The sequence below is a fragment of the Rhinolophus hipposideros genome (genome assembly GCF_964194185.1).
Source record: "Rhinolophus hipposideros genome assembly, chromosome: 2".
NCBI lineage: Eukaryota > Metazoa > Chordata > Mammalia > Chiroptera > Rhinolophidae > Rhinolophus > Rhinolophus hipposideros.
In genome coordinates, this window is record NC_138048.1 from 82,318,807 (window position 1) to 82,334,426 (window position 15,620).

A 15,620-nucleotide genomic window follows, 5' to 3' on the forward strand; every position below is an offset into this window, starting at 1 on the left:
TCCACTGCAGCACTATTTACAATAGCCAAGATACGAAAGCAACCCAAGTGTCCCATCAATAAATATTGGATAAAGAAGAGGTGGTACTTATATATACAATGGGATATTACTTGGCCATAAAAAAGAATTAAATCTTACCATTTATGACAACACAGATGGACCTAGAGGGTATTATGCTAAATGGAATAAGTGAGACTGAGAGACAAATACCATATGATCTCACTTATATGTGGAATCTAAAGAACAAAATAAATGAACAAACATTTGTTTTGACTGACTGCTATGTATGTTACATGCTATTGAGTCACCTCCGATTCCTGGCGACTCTATAAATGAGTGATGTCACAGTGTCCTGCCCTCAGCAGCCCCGTTCAGCTCCTGTGGACTCCTGCCTATGTGGCTCTTTCAATGGAGTCAATCCATCTCATATTTGGTCTTCCACTTTTCCTGCTGCCTTCGATTTTTCCCAGCACTGTTGTCTTTTCCAAAAAACCCTGACTTCTCATGATGTGCCCAAAGGAGGACAGCTTCAGTTTTGTCATTTTTTGCCTCCAGTGATGTTTCAGGCTTAATTTTTTCATCTTTCTGGCAGTCCAGGGTATCTGTAGAGCAGTCTTCAAACAGCACATTTCAACTGAATCCATTTTTTTTTTCTATCAGCCTTCTTCAGTGTCCAACTTTCACATCTGTACATAGCAATTGGGAACGCGAGGGTAGGGATGATATCAGCCTTGAGCTCTAACGGCACATCTTTGCTCTTGGTGATCTTTCCTAATTCTTCCACTGCCGCCCTTCTGAGTCTCAGCCTTCTCTTCTTGGTTCAACTGAATTAATGACAAAACCAAGGTAAGCAAAATCTTTAACAATTTCGATGTCTTCAGTGGCTATGTTAAGGTTGTGTATTTCTTCTGTAGTCATGATTTTTGTCTTCTTTATGTTCAAATGCAGTACTGCTTTGGCGCTTTTTTCTTTCACTTTCATCAGAAGTCGTTTTAAATCATTACTAATTTCTGCCAGTAAGATGGTGTTATCTGCATATCTTAAGTGATTGATATTTCTTCCACCAATTCTTACTCTTCCTTCCTCTGAGTCTAGCCCAGTTTTTCATGTATGTTCTGTGTGTAAATTAAATAAACAGGGAGACAAAATGCACCCTTGCCTGACACCTTGGCCAACAGGAAATCACTCTCTCTCTCCATGTTCTGTCTTCATAGTGGCTTCCTGTCCACAACACAGATGAGGCACCCGTACAAATGACTATTGAGACACACTCATTTCTTGTAGAGCAACCCATAGTTTTTCATGACCCACACAGTCAAAGGCTTTACTGCAGTCTATAAAACATAGACTACCTTCTTCTGAAATTCTTTGGGGCACTCCAGTACCCAACAAAAGTTTGCAATTAGATCTCGAGTGCCTCTTTCTTTTCTAAATCCAGCTAGAACATCCAGCATTTCTTGCTCCACAGAAGGTAGCAGCAGCCTTTGTTGCATTGCCTTGAGCATCACTTTACTTTGAGTGGGAAATGAGAGCAATGGCCCTATAGTCACTGACCTCCTTGGCATATCCTTTCTTAAAAACTGGGGTGTATATTGAACATTTCCCGTCTGTAAACCATTGTCTTATTTTCAATATTTGTTGACATATTCTTGTTAGGATTTTGACAGATTTAGTCTCTGGGGCTTGAAATGATTCTCTCAGCATGCCATCTACTTTATGATTTATTTCTTCCCAGTACTTTCAGGGAAGTTTTTACTTTAATGTATATTTTTCCTTTCCCTGATTTTTAAAAATTTATACTCACTATTTTATTACTTTGGTATAGAAGCCTTCAAATAATTTATAGAAGAAAAATAATTAACAGATAAATAAGTATCTGGTGATAGAAGGAGAACTGACTCTGGGTGGTGAAGACACAATGCAATAAATGCAATGTGGATAATGCATTACAGAATTGTACATTTGAAATCTACGTCATTTTACTAATCAATGTCATCCCATTAAATTTAATAAAAATTTGAAAAAATAACAAATGACTAACAAATTTGTATAAATGGAAAATTTTGAAGAGTAATATAGTAATATTCTCCCTATAGGTGTATTCTGATGATCAAATGAGTTACAGTATATAAGCTCTTCGGCAGCTGGGATGGCATGACCTCAACTAATTTAAGTTCCCTTACATAATCATTCTCTTCAGGTATACAATAAAATTTTGCAAATAATCTCATGACTCATATACTTCTTATCTTTTTTTTCTATAGTGAAAACTGTTGTATAGTTTTCTATAGTGAAAACTGTAGGGTATTATAACAGTTTTTCCTACTCACCATGCTGTCCCCTTAGGGAAATCTCAGAGAGTTTTTTTTTTTTTCCCAAGAGGTAGGTAACTTTTGACCTTTTCTATGGAAAAACTTTTTCTATGGAAAAACTATAGGAGACGTTAAAGAAAGAGAAAAAGGAAAAAAAATTGCATGTGAAGCAGACACCTCTCAAAAATAAATGAAATGCCCTCAGGTAAGCAGAGAGATGGTGTCATCAAGTTTGTTTTGGGAGTTTAGAGGCAAAGTTGAGAAGAGGAGAGAATTATACCTGATGGTGATACTATATGTAAAATTTTAAAATATTCATAAAATATTTAATAAATTATAGGTCTCATCTCAGACGTCCATTCCAGTGGCACTGCTAGTAACAGTACGAAGTGCTGTGTGGAGAATTCTGAAGTTACATCTGGACTCAGTACACTGATGAAGTAGCAATATGTTACACATATTGCAGCCTAAAGGAGTGGGGATCAATGCTCCATGTTTGCCATCCCTGCTCTATAAAAAATAAGACAATAATAACGATGGTGATGTTAAGACAACTTGCAATTATTATAGTCAGTGAAAGTACAAGAAATATATACATATTCAAAGAGAAGGAAAAGGTGATGAAATCCTTTTATATATATACTGTGTTTCCCTGAAAATAAGACCAGGTCTTAGGTTAATTTTTGCTCCAAAAGATGCATTACGACTTATGTTCATGGGATGTCCTCCTGAAAAATCATGCTAGGGCTTATTTCCTGGTTAGGTCTTATTTTCGGGGAAACACAGTACACGTGTGTGTGTATACACATATATATGTATATATACACACACACACATATATATGTATATGTACGTATATATATGTATATATATTATTTTTTTGCATACACCTTTAAAGGTTTTTCATAGACATTCTAAAGAGTTTATCCTTATGCAGAAAATACCATGGCTTCCAAGGCCAAATGCTGAGAACTGTTTCCAGTGACATTTAGTCCCTTAAAAATGTTATTATGGAGAAAGGAAAAGAGTTCACCCTTATATGTCAGTTATCTTTGCTACGAAATACACCAACCCACACTCACACTTCAAACAATCACAACTATTAACTTTGCTCATGAATTTGCATTTGGACAGAGTTCCATCAGAGTAGCTTGCTTCTGCTCCATTCAGCATGAAATGGGGCAATCCCAGGGCTGGGACTGACTTGAAGACTAGGGGACCGGATCTCTTTGAAGGCTTGTTCCTCATGTACCTGATGGTTGTTAGCTGTCAGCTAGGACTTCAGCTTAAGCTGTCAGTCAGAACACCTGTGTGTGGTCCTGTCAGGAGGACGTTTCGCTTCCTTACAGAATGGAGGCTTGGTCTACATGAGCAAGTGTCCCAAGACACAGGAAGTGGAGCTATCAGTTTCTTAAGGCTTAGACCTGGAAACTGGTACAGCCACAAGGCCTAGATTCAAAGGGAGAGGACACAGACCCACTCCTTGAAGGAAGAAGTATGAAAGAATTTGGTGGCCATGTTTTAAAACTGACACAAATTGAAACTATCAAAAATGGCTGAGAAAGGTTCAAGAAAAGAAAGATAATAGAATAGAGAAACAAAGGATACTAGAAAACAAATAAAGACACCTGTTCTATATAGGATGGTAATTCAAGGTGTAAAATGACTAAATAAAGGAAGCATTAAATTTGAGGGCACAAATAAAACAGGTATTGAGCATGTGTGCTATATATCCAGTAAACTTCATGATGAAAGATATGGTGGCCATGTGTTCTAAACACTTAGAACAGTTTGTGACATAATAAAAGAAAAGTCTAGATATATCACATCTGAAATTGCATGAAACTTTAAAATAAAGGGCTGATACAAAAAAAAATCTAATAAAGCAAAAACAACCGAGGAATAGTTAATGAGTGCAAATCTATACAAATTATATATTTTGAAGTCAAATATTATATTAATAAAGCCTTCCACAAATCAATTATAATAATTTGTTTTTATAACTGAAAGTATTAGTCTTGCCAAGCTCTTCATCTTGTCCAAGAAGCAAAGATGTAAAATTATTATATCTGTCTGAGATAACAACCAATAGTTTTTGTTCTGTTTCTATAATGAGTTCTGCTTCAATCAACTCACATAACACTATTATTAATTAATAAGAATAATAAAAAAATGAAAGCCAGTATTTCCTCAGTTATTATGTATTGGCAATTACTGTAAGTGCTTTACATGTATTAACTTATTTAATGCTCAACATTAGTACCCCATTTTTGCCAATGAGGAACTGAAGCATGAGAATTTCGGTGATTATCCAAACTCACTCAGCTATTAAATGATAAACCCAAACTAACTGAAGTCTGACTCCAGAGCTCCAAACCAAACCAATTACCGTGTTTTCCCAAAAAAATTTCCCCAAAACAGGAAAATAAGCCCTAGTATGATTTTTTTTCTGGATGACATCCCCTGAACATAAGCCCTAATGCGTCTTTTGGAATAAAAATTAATATAAGAGCCGGTCTTATTTTCGGGGAAACACGGTATAATGCATTCTGTAAAAGGCAAAAAGTAGCAGTACAAATGATTGAAAAAGCATTCTTCATATTCCATGAAAACAATAGTTTTCAAATATTCAGTAGAATCTTTCAAGCTGGATCATTTCATCAAAAAAAGAATGAGTTAAATAACAGAAAGAAATACAACTTGACTATTTCTCAAACCCTATCTCTTTGGAAACGGGAAGCAGGTCATAGAGGTATAAATCAAAAGAAAAGAGATGAAAATAAGACAGACAGTTGTAATACACTCCCTGCTTTCCTGTCTCACACTGTCTTCAAGTAAAAACAAAGAGAAAGATTCATTATTTGTCCAGGTGTAAACACAGGGACTATGGAGGATACTTTTAACTAACAACGAAAATCATGAATGACACCCAACAGAACTTCTATTGCATGTGTTTACAGAAGATTATTTGTAGTCCTCAAAGGGTTAAACCTGCACAAAATATCCTTTTATCCCATCGACTGAAAATCAAATTAATGCCTTGTAGAGAAGGGATCGGCTTGCAAGAAAATCATAAACACTCAAAATTCACAACCTGCTTTTTGTTTAACATGATCAAATATCAGATGTATACACAAAAACATTTTAGGAATAGTTTTTTAATGAAAATTGAGAGAAACTAACTGTAAAATCTGTCAATTATGAACGTTCCTATATAATTAATCTTCCAGCTCAATAATGGAAATTACTAAACTTTTAACTTCACCCTTTAGGGGAGTGATTTATTGGAGTAGGTAGGGAGTGCCAAGGGGACATGGCCTCTGTATCCCCACCGACTTTTTTTTTTCAAAGAAGATAACATATGTACCATTCTAGGTGGTAAAGATAGAAAGATGGCCTGCAGAAGTTCTAAAGAAGCAAAGGCCAGTACAAAAGGCAGACAAGAAAATCCATTTTTATAACCGTGTATAGGAAGTTCTGTAATACAGATACGCAAAAAGAATACAGAAGGGGAACTCGAATTCAGTCTGATGAAGGCTAACTGAGACTTCCAAGAGAAGGTGATACCTGAAGGGATTCTTAAGGAATCAGTAAACTTTACCCAAGAAATAGAACTGAACACAGTGGCTCTGAAATGATCATTTGAACGACTTACATTTTATGGTTCTAGTAGAGCTCACCGGTTACACGAACACAATCAAGAATTATCAAATAAGAATCAAAAGCATTCGAATCATACATGATTCTCGTCCTTCCTCTTTCCCTATATATTTTTTTCATCAAACATTCAAAGTGTGTTTTATGACCTAGGTACCCTTTTAAACAATAAAGACATGAAAATAAATTAAGAAGGAAAAAAACAACAACACCTCTTTGTAATGTCTTTAGGCAAGTTGGAAATCAACTTTTTCTTAGAAGCATGAAAGATATCTTTTAAAAGTTTAGCTATCATCTTGATTTATCTTTAGGATAAAAATGGCAGATATATCAAAGATATCAAACTATGGTTCACACCTGAAAGCAGAAATATATCCTGAAACTCCAGTGAATGAGGTGCGTTAGGAGTAGCTATGTTCCGTCATTCATAAATAGCTATTGATTGCAATTAAACAATACATGTCCAGAATATATTGATATATCAGAATATATCATGATACCTTCAAATCAATAAGAAATACATAACAATAGGAAAATGGGTAAACACTACAGGAGACACTTCATAAAATAAGAAATTCAAATGGCTAATTGGCAAAATCTACTAAACTTGTCTGGTAATTAGAGAAACGCAAATTAAAAACAAAACGATTTAAGTTTGTCTAAAGTAAAAACGTCTGACAAGACCAAATATTGGTGAGAAGGCAATACAGTACTGGTGGAAAAAGAAACTGGTATATCCAATTTGGAAGTTTCACATTGCCTAGTAAATTTGAAATTACACATACCTTTTGACACAATAATTCTACTCCTAGGTATGGAGCTTAAAGATCACGTACAAGCGTACCAGGATAAAGACTTTTACAAGAATGTTCAGAGTAGCTTTGCTCATATTAGCTCCAAACTGAAGACAACAAATGTCTAACAGCACAAAGGTTTAAAAAAAATTGCAATACATTCATACAATGAAATATATTGCACACAATCAACACACTATAGCTAAATGCAAATAGATCAATCTTAAGAAAAATGTTGAGAAAATGAAGACCCGAGAGAACATACTCGTATACTATATGATTGTAGTTCAAAACAGGCAAAACTTAACTATATTGTTTAGCAATGTATACTTAAGTGGTAAAACTATAAATAAAAGCAATAAAGGGATTGTCATAATAGAAGGGAAGGTGCTAGTTACGACAGAAAGGAGAATATGGGGGCTTCTGAGAAGCTGACAAAGTACTGTTTCTTCATCTGGGTGGTACAACACTGGTATGTGCTTCATCATAATTGGGTGGGCAATACACTTCCATACTATTCTCTATAGTTCACATAAGAAAAGGTCAAACAGAAAAATCTTAAAGGGAACTGCGACATACTGAATAGCTGAAAATACAAAATAAATGAGTAATTTTAAAAAGATAAAACAGATAGATGGATCGATATTTATTGAGCTGCTTCTATATGCTAGGAATTAGGCTAGGTGCTGAATACGTGATATACAAAAGAGACAGACTCTAAAAGTCTGAGAGAGAAAAGTCAAACAATCATGAAAAGCATATTTAATTAAAAACTGATTGATAGCCTTGCAGAAAAAATTTACAGTGATTCAAGAGATGCTGACACAATCTAGTGTTAGGCATCACAGAGGCTTCACAGAGATAATTTTAGCTGAAACCTTAGTAATGACTCTAAATTAATCTGGAAGAGAGAGAGGAGATATTTCAGGCAAATGTGATAACACATGCAAACCAAGGAATTGAAAACCGGCCAGTGTGGTTTAGACCTTAATAAAGAGTGGTCCAAGATGAGGCCACAGAAGTAGACATGGGAAAGTCAGGGAACGACCTGTAGCCACATCAGGAATTCTAAAATTTTATCCTAGGGGCAAAGGGAAGCCACTGAAGGGTTTTGTGTAGGAGACTGATAGGTTCTAACTTACAATTTACGATCACTCTGGATACTCTGTGGGGGATAGATTATCGGGGGCAAGACTGTAGCCAGATGAACTGGAAAGCTACTGCAATAGTCTAGGCAAGAAATGATAATGACTTGCCTAGAGTAAAGGCAGTGAAAATGGGATTGAAGATTAAAATGTATTTTAGGAGCCTACAGAGTATGCTGATGAAATGGATGTGGCAGGTGAGGAACTTGCCAAATTGCTGTATTGAGCAACTAGAATGACGTAACGGAGGGACAATGAAAAGAGGAGTAGAATGAGGATGGAGGCAGGAAGGTAAAAGAATTCAGGACAAACTTGCCTGCTTGACATTTAAGTAGAGATGACAGGCAGCTCTGTAAGTCTGCAGTTCAAAAAGGAAGCATGGGTTGGAATTGGGAGCTGCTGCACATGGATGCTACCCGAAGTCCTGGGGATGAGATCACTTACGATAAAAATACAGAGAGGGGGGAAAAGAGTGAGCACAGGACCATTCCATGAGGTGTACCTGGGAGTTAGGTAGAGAAAGTGACTGAGAAGGAGCCCACTAATGGACTAAGAATGAATAACAGCCATGTGTGGCATGGAGGACAATTATCTGGCTAATGAACCTGGCCGCTCAATATGGTGCAAGAGTGAAAGACAGCCTTTGTTAGTGTAATGGTTACATATAGGAAATACTGACAACTTATTTTCTGAATATTGATTATGTACCATTCAAACTTTTATGCAATAGGCAAACAATATTCAAAATGAAACTGATTCTCCCTCAACCCTGTTCACTATTCTAGGCTTCCTCTACCTTGTTTAATAACATTATCGAGAGGGCTTTACCTCTCCTATACTCAGTCATTCTTATAACATATTAGTAAATTCATACACAATACTTTTCCTTTGCTATTTTAATTATTACTGTAGTTCTAGTTCTTGCTACCTAAAGCACAGTTGAGATGGCATTACTCTTTGTGGATACAGGCAATTGCTCTGGAAAGCCTACCAGCTTTAGAGCACTTACTGTGGCTAATCACTCTTAAAGGATGGGAGATATGTTATTGAACAAACAGGCAAAATTCCTGCTCTTATGGCGCTCCCTTTCTAGTAGGAAAGCCTGATGCTAAACCACTAATCAGGTATAAAATACAATGTTAGAGTGATGAGTGCTATGAAGAAAAATAAATAAATTACTGAAGGGAGGGAGGAAAATAAAGCATTATGTTCAGTGTTCCTTTATGTTCAGTGTTCCTTCAGTGTTCCTCTATCAAGTTTCACGTATACCATTTGTCATTTCATTTTTTCCTGCTTTGTATTACAATACTTTCTTCTGGCCTCTAAGCTTATGACTCTTTGTATCCCTCTAGCTCCTCTCACCTAGCATATATTTAATTCAAATGTACCATTTTCTACTAAAATGCGTGCTCCTAAAACGCCAAGAAATCTTAATTTACTCTAAATGACTGTTGGCAATAACTACAATGTAAATAAAATCCCTAATTTGCTCATTTCCCCCCCCTCTATGGTTATTTTCCTCTGCTTACTTTTTAGCTATGACACATGGTCTTAGTAATGTTTATAAATTAGTTAACGTTTATCAAGTTAGCATATCACACTGTGTCCGCATTACCACTTTGGTTCTCTGGCTAGATGGGTTGTCATCTTCATCAAGAGGCACATTCTGTCAGTATTGGCTAAATATAGCATGGTAATAAATTGTGTTTGTGTTTACTGTTTGATTTCTAAGTATAACTACTATATTTTCAACATGCCTTTGATGACTAAAAGTCCCTAAAAGTGACAGTTAAAAAAAAGTTGTAAGGTTGAGAAAATAAATTTTAATACTGGCAAATAAACCAGCTTTTCAAAGCACCTGAAGTCAAGCTCAACATGGGGAAAGAGGGTCTGATGGAAATGCCTATTTTGAGAAAGCTCCGTGGCATGCTGTGGATCCTTCCCAGACCAAGCCCAACCTCTGACACAATCTCATTTCACAAAGAAGAAAGCTGTACACAGAGTGATTATTTAAAGTGCAAAAATTATATGGGCAATGAAAGGCAAAGCCAGGATTAGAATTCAGGACGGGTGTCTCCTGTCCAGCCAGGTTCTTTTCACTATCTCTTGCATTTCTGAAACTGGGCCTCCACAAAATCTGTAACAGGCAAGTAAGAATGAAAGATGTTTGGGTAAGCAGAGTTAAAGAGCATTACTTCAAGATTCCTGAAAATCGGAAATATGCTAATGTATGTTGAGATTCTCTAAAAGAAGTATGTAGGATTTTCAAATGTATTTGGTGAGTTGTTTTTTTTTTTTTTTAACAGAACTCTTATTAACAAAGTAATACATAAAATTGTCTGGGAACTTAAATCTGCCTCCTTTATTTGAAGTCAAACTTACTTTGACTTCATTAAAACACAGTAATAAGAAGCCCAGAATGCATAGTTTAAATATCATGAAGAATCTCTGAATTGATTTTATCTACCAAATAATGTAACTTGTGAGGCAATTATTAATTTCTAGTCAATGGTAGATCAGGTCCTGTGAGCTCATTGCCCAAATGTGGTATTTTGATCACTTACGAGTATTGGTCATTGCATGTACATTTCTACACATACAAAAATAAACTATGTGGGGCCGGCCCGGTGGCTCAGGGGGTTGGAGCTCCATGCTCCTAACTCCGAAGGCTGCCATTTCGATTCCCACATGGGCCAGTGGACTCTCAACCACAAGGCTGCGGGTTCAAGTCCTCAAGTCCTGTAATGGAATGGTGGGCTCCAGCCCCTGCAACTAAGATTGAACACGGCACCTTGAGCTGAGCTGCCTCCAGGATGTCTCAGTTGGTTGGAGCGCATCCTCTCAACCACAAGGTTGCCAGTTCGATTCCTCAAGTCCCACAAGGGATGGTGGGCAGCGCCCCCTGCAACTAAAGATTGAACATGGCACCTTGAACTGAGCTGCCACTGAACTCCTGAATGGCTCAGTTGGTTGGAGCGTGTCCTCTCAATCACAAGGTTTCCGGTTCGACTCCTGCAAGGGATGGTGGGGTGTGCCCCCTGCAACTAGCAACAGCAACTGGACCTGGAGCTGAGCTGTGCCCTCCACAACTAAGACTGAAAGGACAACAACTTGAAGCTGAACGGCACCCTCCACAACTAAGATTGAAAGGACAACAACCTGACTTGGAAAAAAGTCCCGGAAGTACACACTGTTCCCCAATAAAGTCCTGTTCCCCTTCCCCAATAAAATCTTAAAACAAACAAACAAACAAACAAATAAACTATATGTGTAAAGTAAACAGGGTAAATTAATGGAATATTTTTTAAAGGATCTTAGTGAATCTTTAAAGAGATCCACATTCCTACAATTAATCATATTTTATTCCCATTTCATGATGAAGGCATTTGAAATCTGCATTTCTAGCAAATATGTTTAAATTTTAAAAATATGTTTAAATTTTAATTCTTCCTTTGACAACAGGAATATTTGATGCCAACTGCTTTAAAACAAACTCTAAAAATCAATAACAAAGAGGACAAAGTAGTTTTGAGACTGTGTTAAAAATAGGTACTAAAATGCTACTGGTTATGCAGGATCTGTTGTGAATAGGTCAGCTCAAGGTCCCAGGTAAACATCTTGTTTGTGTCCTAAAGCCTTGCTTCCTGCACGCCTCATACTCTCAGTAGGGTCCTCCTACTCGGGTCTAAACACTGGGCCACTGCACCCTATCGATCTTCTTTAAATCTCCAGAATAATAAATTTCAAGGCAACACAGCAGAAGCCGACTAAAGCCCTTTAATTACATCACTGCTGAAAGGAAATCATTGATCAATGGCATTATGGGAAAATAAACTGCCCCCCAAACCAGATCAAAGTCAATAAAATAGCTGACTAGCTGCCCCATTTGGGATTTCTGCTAGATTAGCGCTCATGGACAAGCCAAAGAGACGATTCTAACGTATGCTGCTTACTATCTTTTTGAAGCTCTCCCTGGCAGGTGTCATGCTCTGAGCATGGTTTTTGATTACTCTAATTAAATATATTATTATCAACTGATCTTCATATTGATCCTTAAAATCCCCCCTTCTAAATGAAAACTTAAAAGCCTAGAGAGAGGGCCTCATAGGGTACCACGTTATTTTAATGATTTTTACTCCCCCTTCATCAATTTTCTTCACGCTGTATTATTCTAATATTTACCAATATCAAGGTACCAATTAGGTTAGAAATTTTAAATATGCAGAATAAGTAATTTTATAACTTGCTCATGCTGAAGTTAAATTCTTTTCAGTTTACATGAAGTTATATTCCTTGTTAAAGTATAAATAAATCACTTTTTCCTATTAAGTGTTGCTAACTTTGCTGCTCATTATCCTTTATAGACAGTATTTAAATACATGGCCCAATACATATAATGTCGTATGGCAAAGAATTCTTTTCTCTCAGGTAATTAGTTCAGAAACCTATGAAAACACTTTAAGAAAATTTTATAATAGCTTATAAACATCTCTTTACAGTTTTCAAATAGACAAGTTATTTAAATATTTAAAAACCTCTTAATTCTACACATACATTTAAAAATGTTTTCTTCTGCTTGATTGGGGATAACAATGTATAAACAAATTTGAAAGCTTCAATCTCTTATTAAAAAAGAGAAAGTATACATTTATAACATATATTTATAAACTTATTGGCACTTAATTTTTCATGTAAAATTTTAGGATTATATAATAATAAAATGTAATGTTATCTTTAAAGTAAATTTGAGAATAACATAAATTTAAGAACATACAAGGGCAATCCTAAATATCAGATACAATGACTTATTTATGGGTATTATTTTAGCCACTCCACTCAGGAAAAGCTAATAGCCATGCCTTCTTCCGCTCCTACATTTCTTCTTATTCATTCTCTATTCCCTCAGGTGGTTCTCATTGCTAATGCCCAAATGGCATCAACCTGTTGTTTAGCACATCTATGAAAAGGCTAGCCTGCTGGCTAATTTACCAAGGGATTAAAGCCCTGAAACCACTTCAATCTGCTACTTTGTTTCCATGCAAAAGCCTTACCCGCACACCAGTTCCCTCATGTTAAAACTGAAAATCTCTTTAAAAGAAAGAAAAATTCAGTGTAAGAACTGTTTAAGACAGAAACTGTATGTAATATTCTGCACCCGTGAACAGTGCTGTGATGTTACCTTCCGTTGGTCAAGTCCTGCATTATATATTAAAAAGAATTTCAGGTTAAATGTTTATAACTTCATAAAATTAATAGAATTAACACAGTGGTGGCATGGGGTGTGTGTGTGTGTGTGTGAGAGGATTAATGTAAAACTATTTGTAGATATAGTTCATTGTTGCAGCACAACATTTAATTTAAACTCATATTTGTGTTCATGTTGTTGAATGACAAAACATGGTAAGTGCATTCATTCACACTGGAAAATGGAAGTTCCAAAAAACAATAAGTAACTTTCCAAGTTTCTGATTTAATAATAATGAAGACCTAAAGATCTATTATTCTCATAAAAACTGATAGGTGCACATAGCAATATTTCTATATGAAAAAATCTGCTAGCTATTTTTTAAAATCAGAATAAGCTTTAAATTGATATATTTTATTCAGAAAACATTTACATTTTTTCCTGTTCTGTTAAAGTTTAATCATTTATAGCCCAGTAATAACCATAGTAGTATCTTCCTTTAGTGACTTCTTTACTCCATGAAAACCATTACAATAGTTACCACAAAATCTGTGCAAAGAGGCCATTAAAATATTGAAAAAAATATGTGTTTAAGGGGTATTCATTACCCAATTTGAGAGCAAACTGAACAAATTGAAAAAATTTCTGTCTCATTGAAGAATAAATAACTAAAATGAGAGCATATATTCACTACATCTTTGCTATACTTCAGTAAGTCTGTTTTACCAGTAACTCAGGGCTATCAGAATTAAAGTAGAACTGTATGTTAAAGAGAGCTTTCATTTTAAAGTAATTTCAATTTTCTTTAAAACATTTTTCCCAGGCCAGTCGAAAAAAATTTTTCAGTAAATTTACAGACAACCCATTATTTCACAATATTTCACTAATGTTTATTATAACCCTGAGATGTGAGGTACAGAAAACACAGTGACAAAGCAATTGACCCAATAAGAACCAACTTATGAAGTAGTTTATAACTTATAGTAATGACCTGGAAAGGATCGTTCAGAAGGGAAGACAAACATTGTTTCTCTCTTAATTTCTTCACGATCATGACTAGTGTCCCTTGTACCTATCAGTGCCAAGAACATGGACTCGCTGGAATGAAAAACAATGCCAGCAATGGATGTGTCACTGCCAAAGGCTTACGAGAAAATAAATGTGCTCTAAGTTAGGATCTGTGTGATATTTAAATTCAAAGTACTTCACATAAGGACAGGACACTCAAGGTCCCATTTCAATCACAATTTTATTATAGTGACAAATATGAAATTCTGACTGCCAATAAAAATACTGAATTTGATGCACTTCTGTGCAAAATTCATGGCCCTGAAAGATATTCTGCAAGCTGTCACCCCCAAGGACCATAATGGATTTGTCTTTAAAAAAAAATGTTTAGAGTATGAATTACCAAATATATTTTATGTAACTTTTCACATTTTAAGTCAAGCAATGTAAATTATTTTCCTGAGTTGACATTTATTGACAAAATTCACATTAAGTATAATTTTGAGAAGCCCTTTACTCAAGTTTTATAATAATGAAATATATTTTAAGTATTTCTTTTCTACCAAAACTATATGGATTTCTTTCTTGTAGTTTATATCACAGATTGGTATGTTAAATTTTATAAGGTCCAAATTAATAATCATTAAACTAAAATCTCTTAAAATACTCATAAAATATAAACACGTGTATTTATAACCGATACTAGAAGAAAAGAATAACTTCAATTTCAGCCTTTTTAAGCAATAGAGAAAATAATTGATTTTCATTTAGTTTAAGTAAGTCAAGCAAAAATATCAACTAGAAAAACAGGGTGGTTTTCCAAGTTTATATCTCTTTTGGGGTACATTTCTTAAAAACAAGATTCTTGAGGTATAAAACAACTGGTAAATTTTATTTCTGATTAAAATAAAGTTTGAAGAAAACAGATACATTACTGATCACGTCCCTCTTATCTTCAAAGAAATACCCACTTTTTTTAACTTAGAGAAAAAAAATCAAGAATAAGCTGTACAATAGAGAGTAATTTCTACCAACCCCCTCTATAATTCACCAAAACCAGACTGCTTCTGTGTCTCTAAAAAAGGAAGGAAGACATTGGATGCAAAGATTCAATGAACTATTATTACACGCTTTTCCAGTCCATTAAAAGAAAGTAATTTAATCAGTTTATAGTTTCTCAGGAAAATCTCATTCAGAGAAATTTTATTGCCAGCTATCTAAATAGTAAATACCTATTATCCTCTCAAAATGAGTTTTTGCTTGCCAAGGGCAAACCCACTGCTGTTATTGGAGAGCTCTGTCAGAGAAACAAGAAGTTAAAAAGGTTATAAAGATACCATTAACGTCATGGGACTGTCTTGTCAGGACTCAAAAATGCTTAGTAATTGAGGGTTTTATTCAAAATGTATTAGCACCCATATAAACAGCACAGTTAATATGATGCTTTAGGCTTTATTTTGTTACAGCCCAGCAAAATCACCTACAAACAGCTGAATACTGTAAATGCATCTGCTGGGGA

At 35.3% G+C, this 15,620-nt stretch overlaps 1 protein-coding gene across 3 annotated transcripts in view; it reads right to left on the reverse strand.

Moving 5' to 3' along the window:
- The window catches only part of RSRC1 (arginine and serine rich coiled-coil 1), a 384,075-nt gene that overhangs the window by 108,516 nt on the left and 259,939 nt on the right, over window positions 1–15,620 (reverse strand). The gene's annotated exons all lie outside the window — the stretch shown is intronic.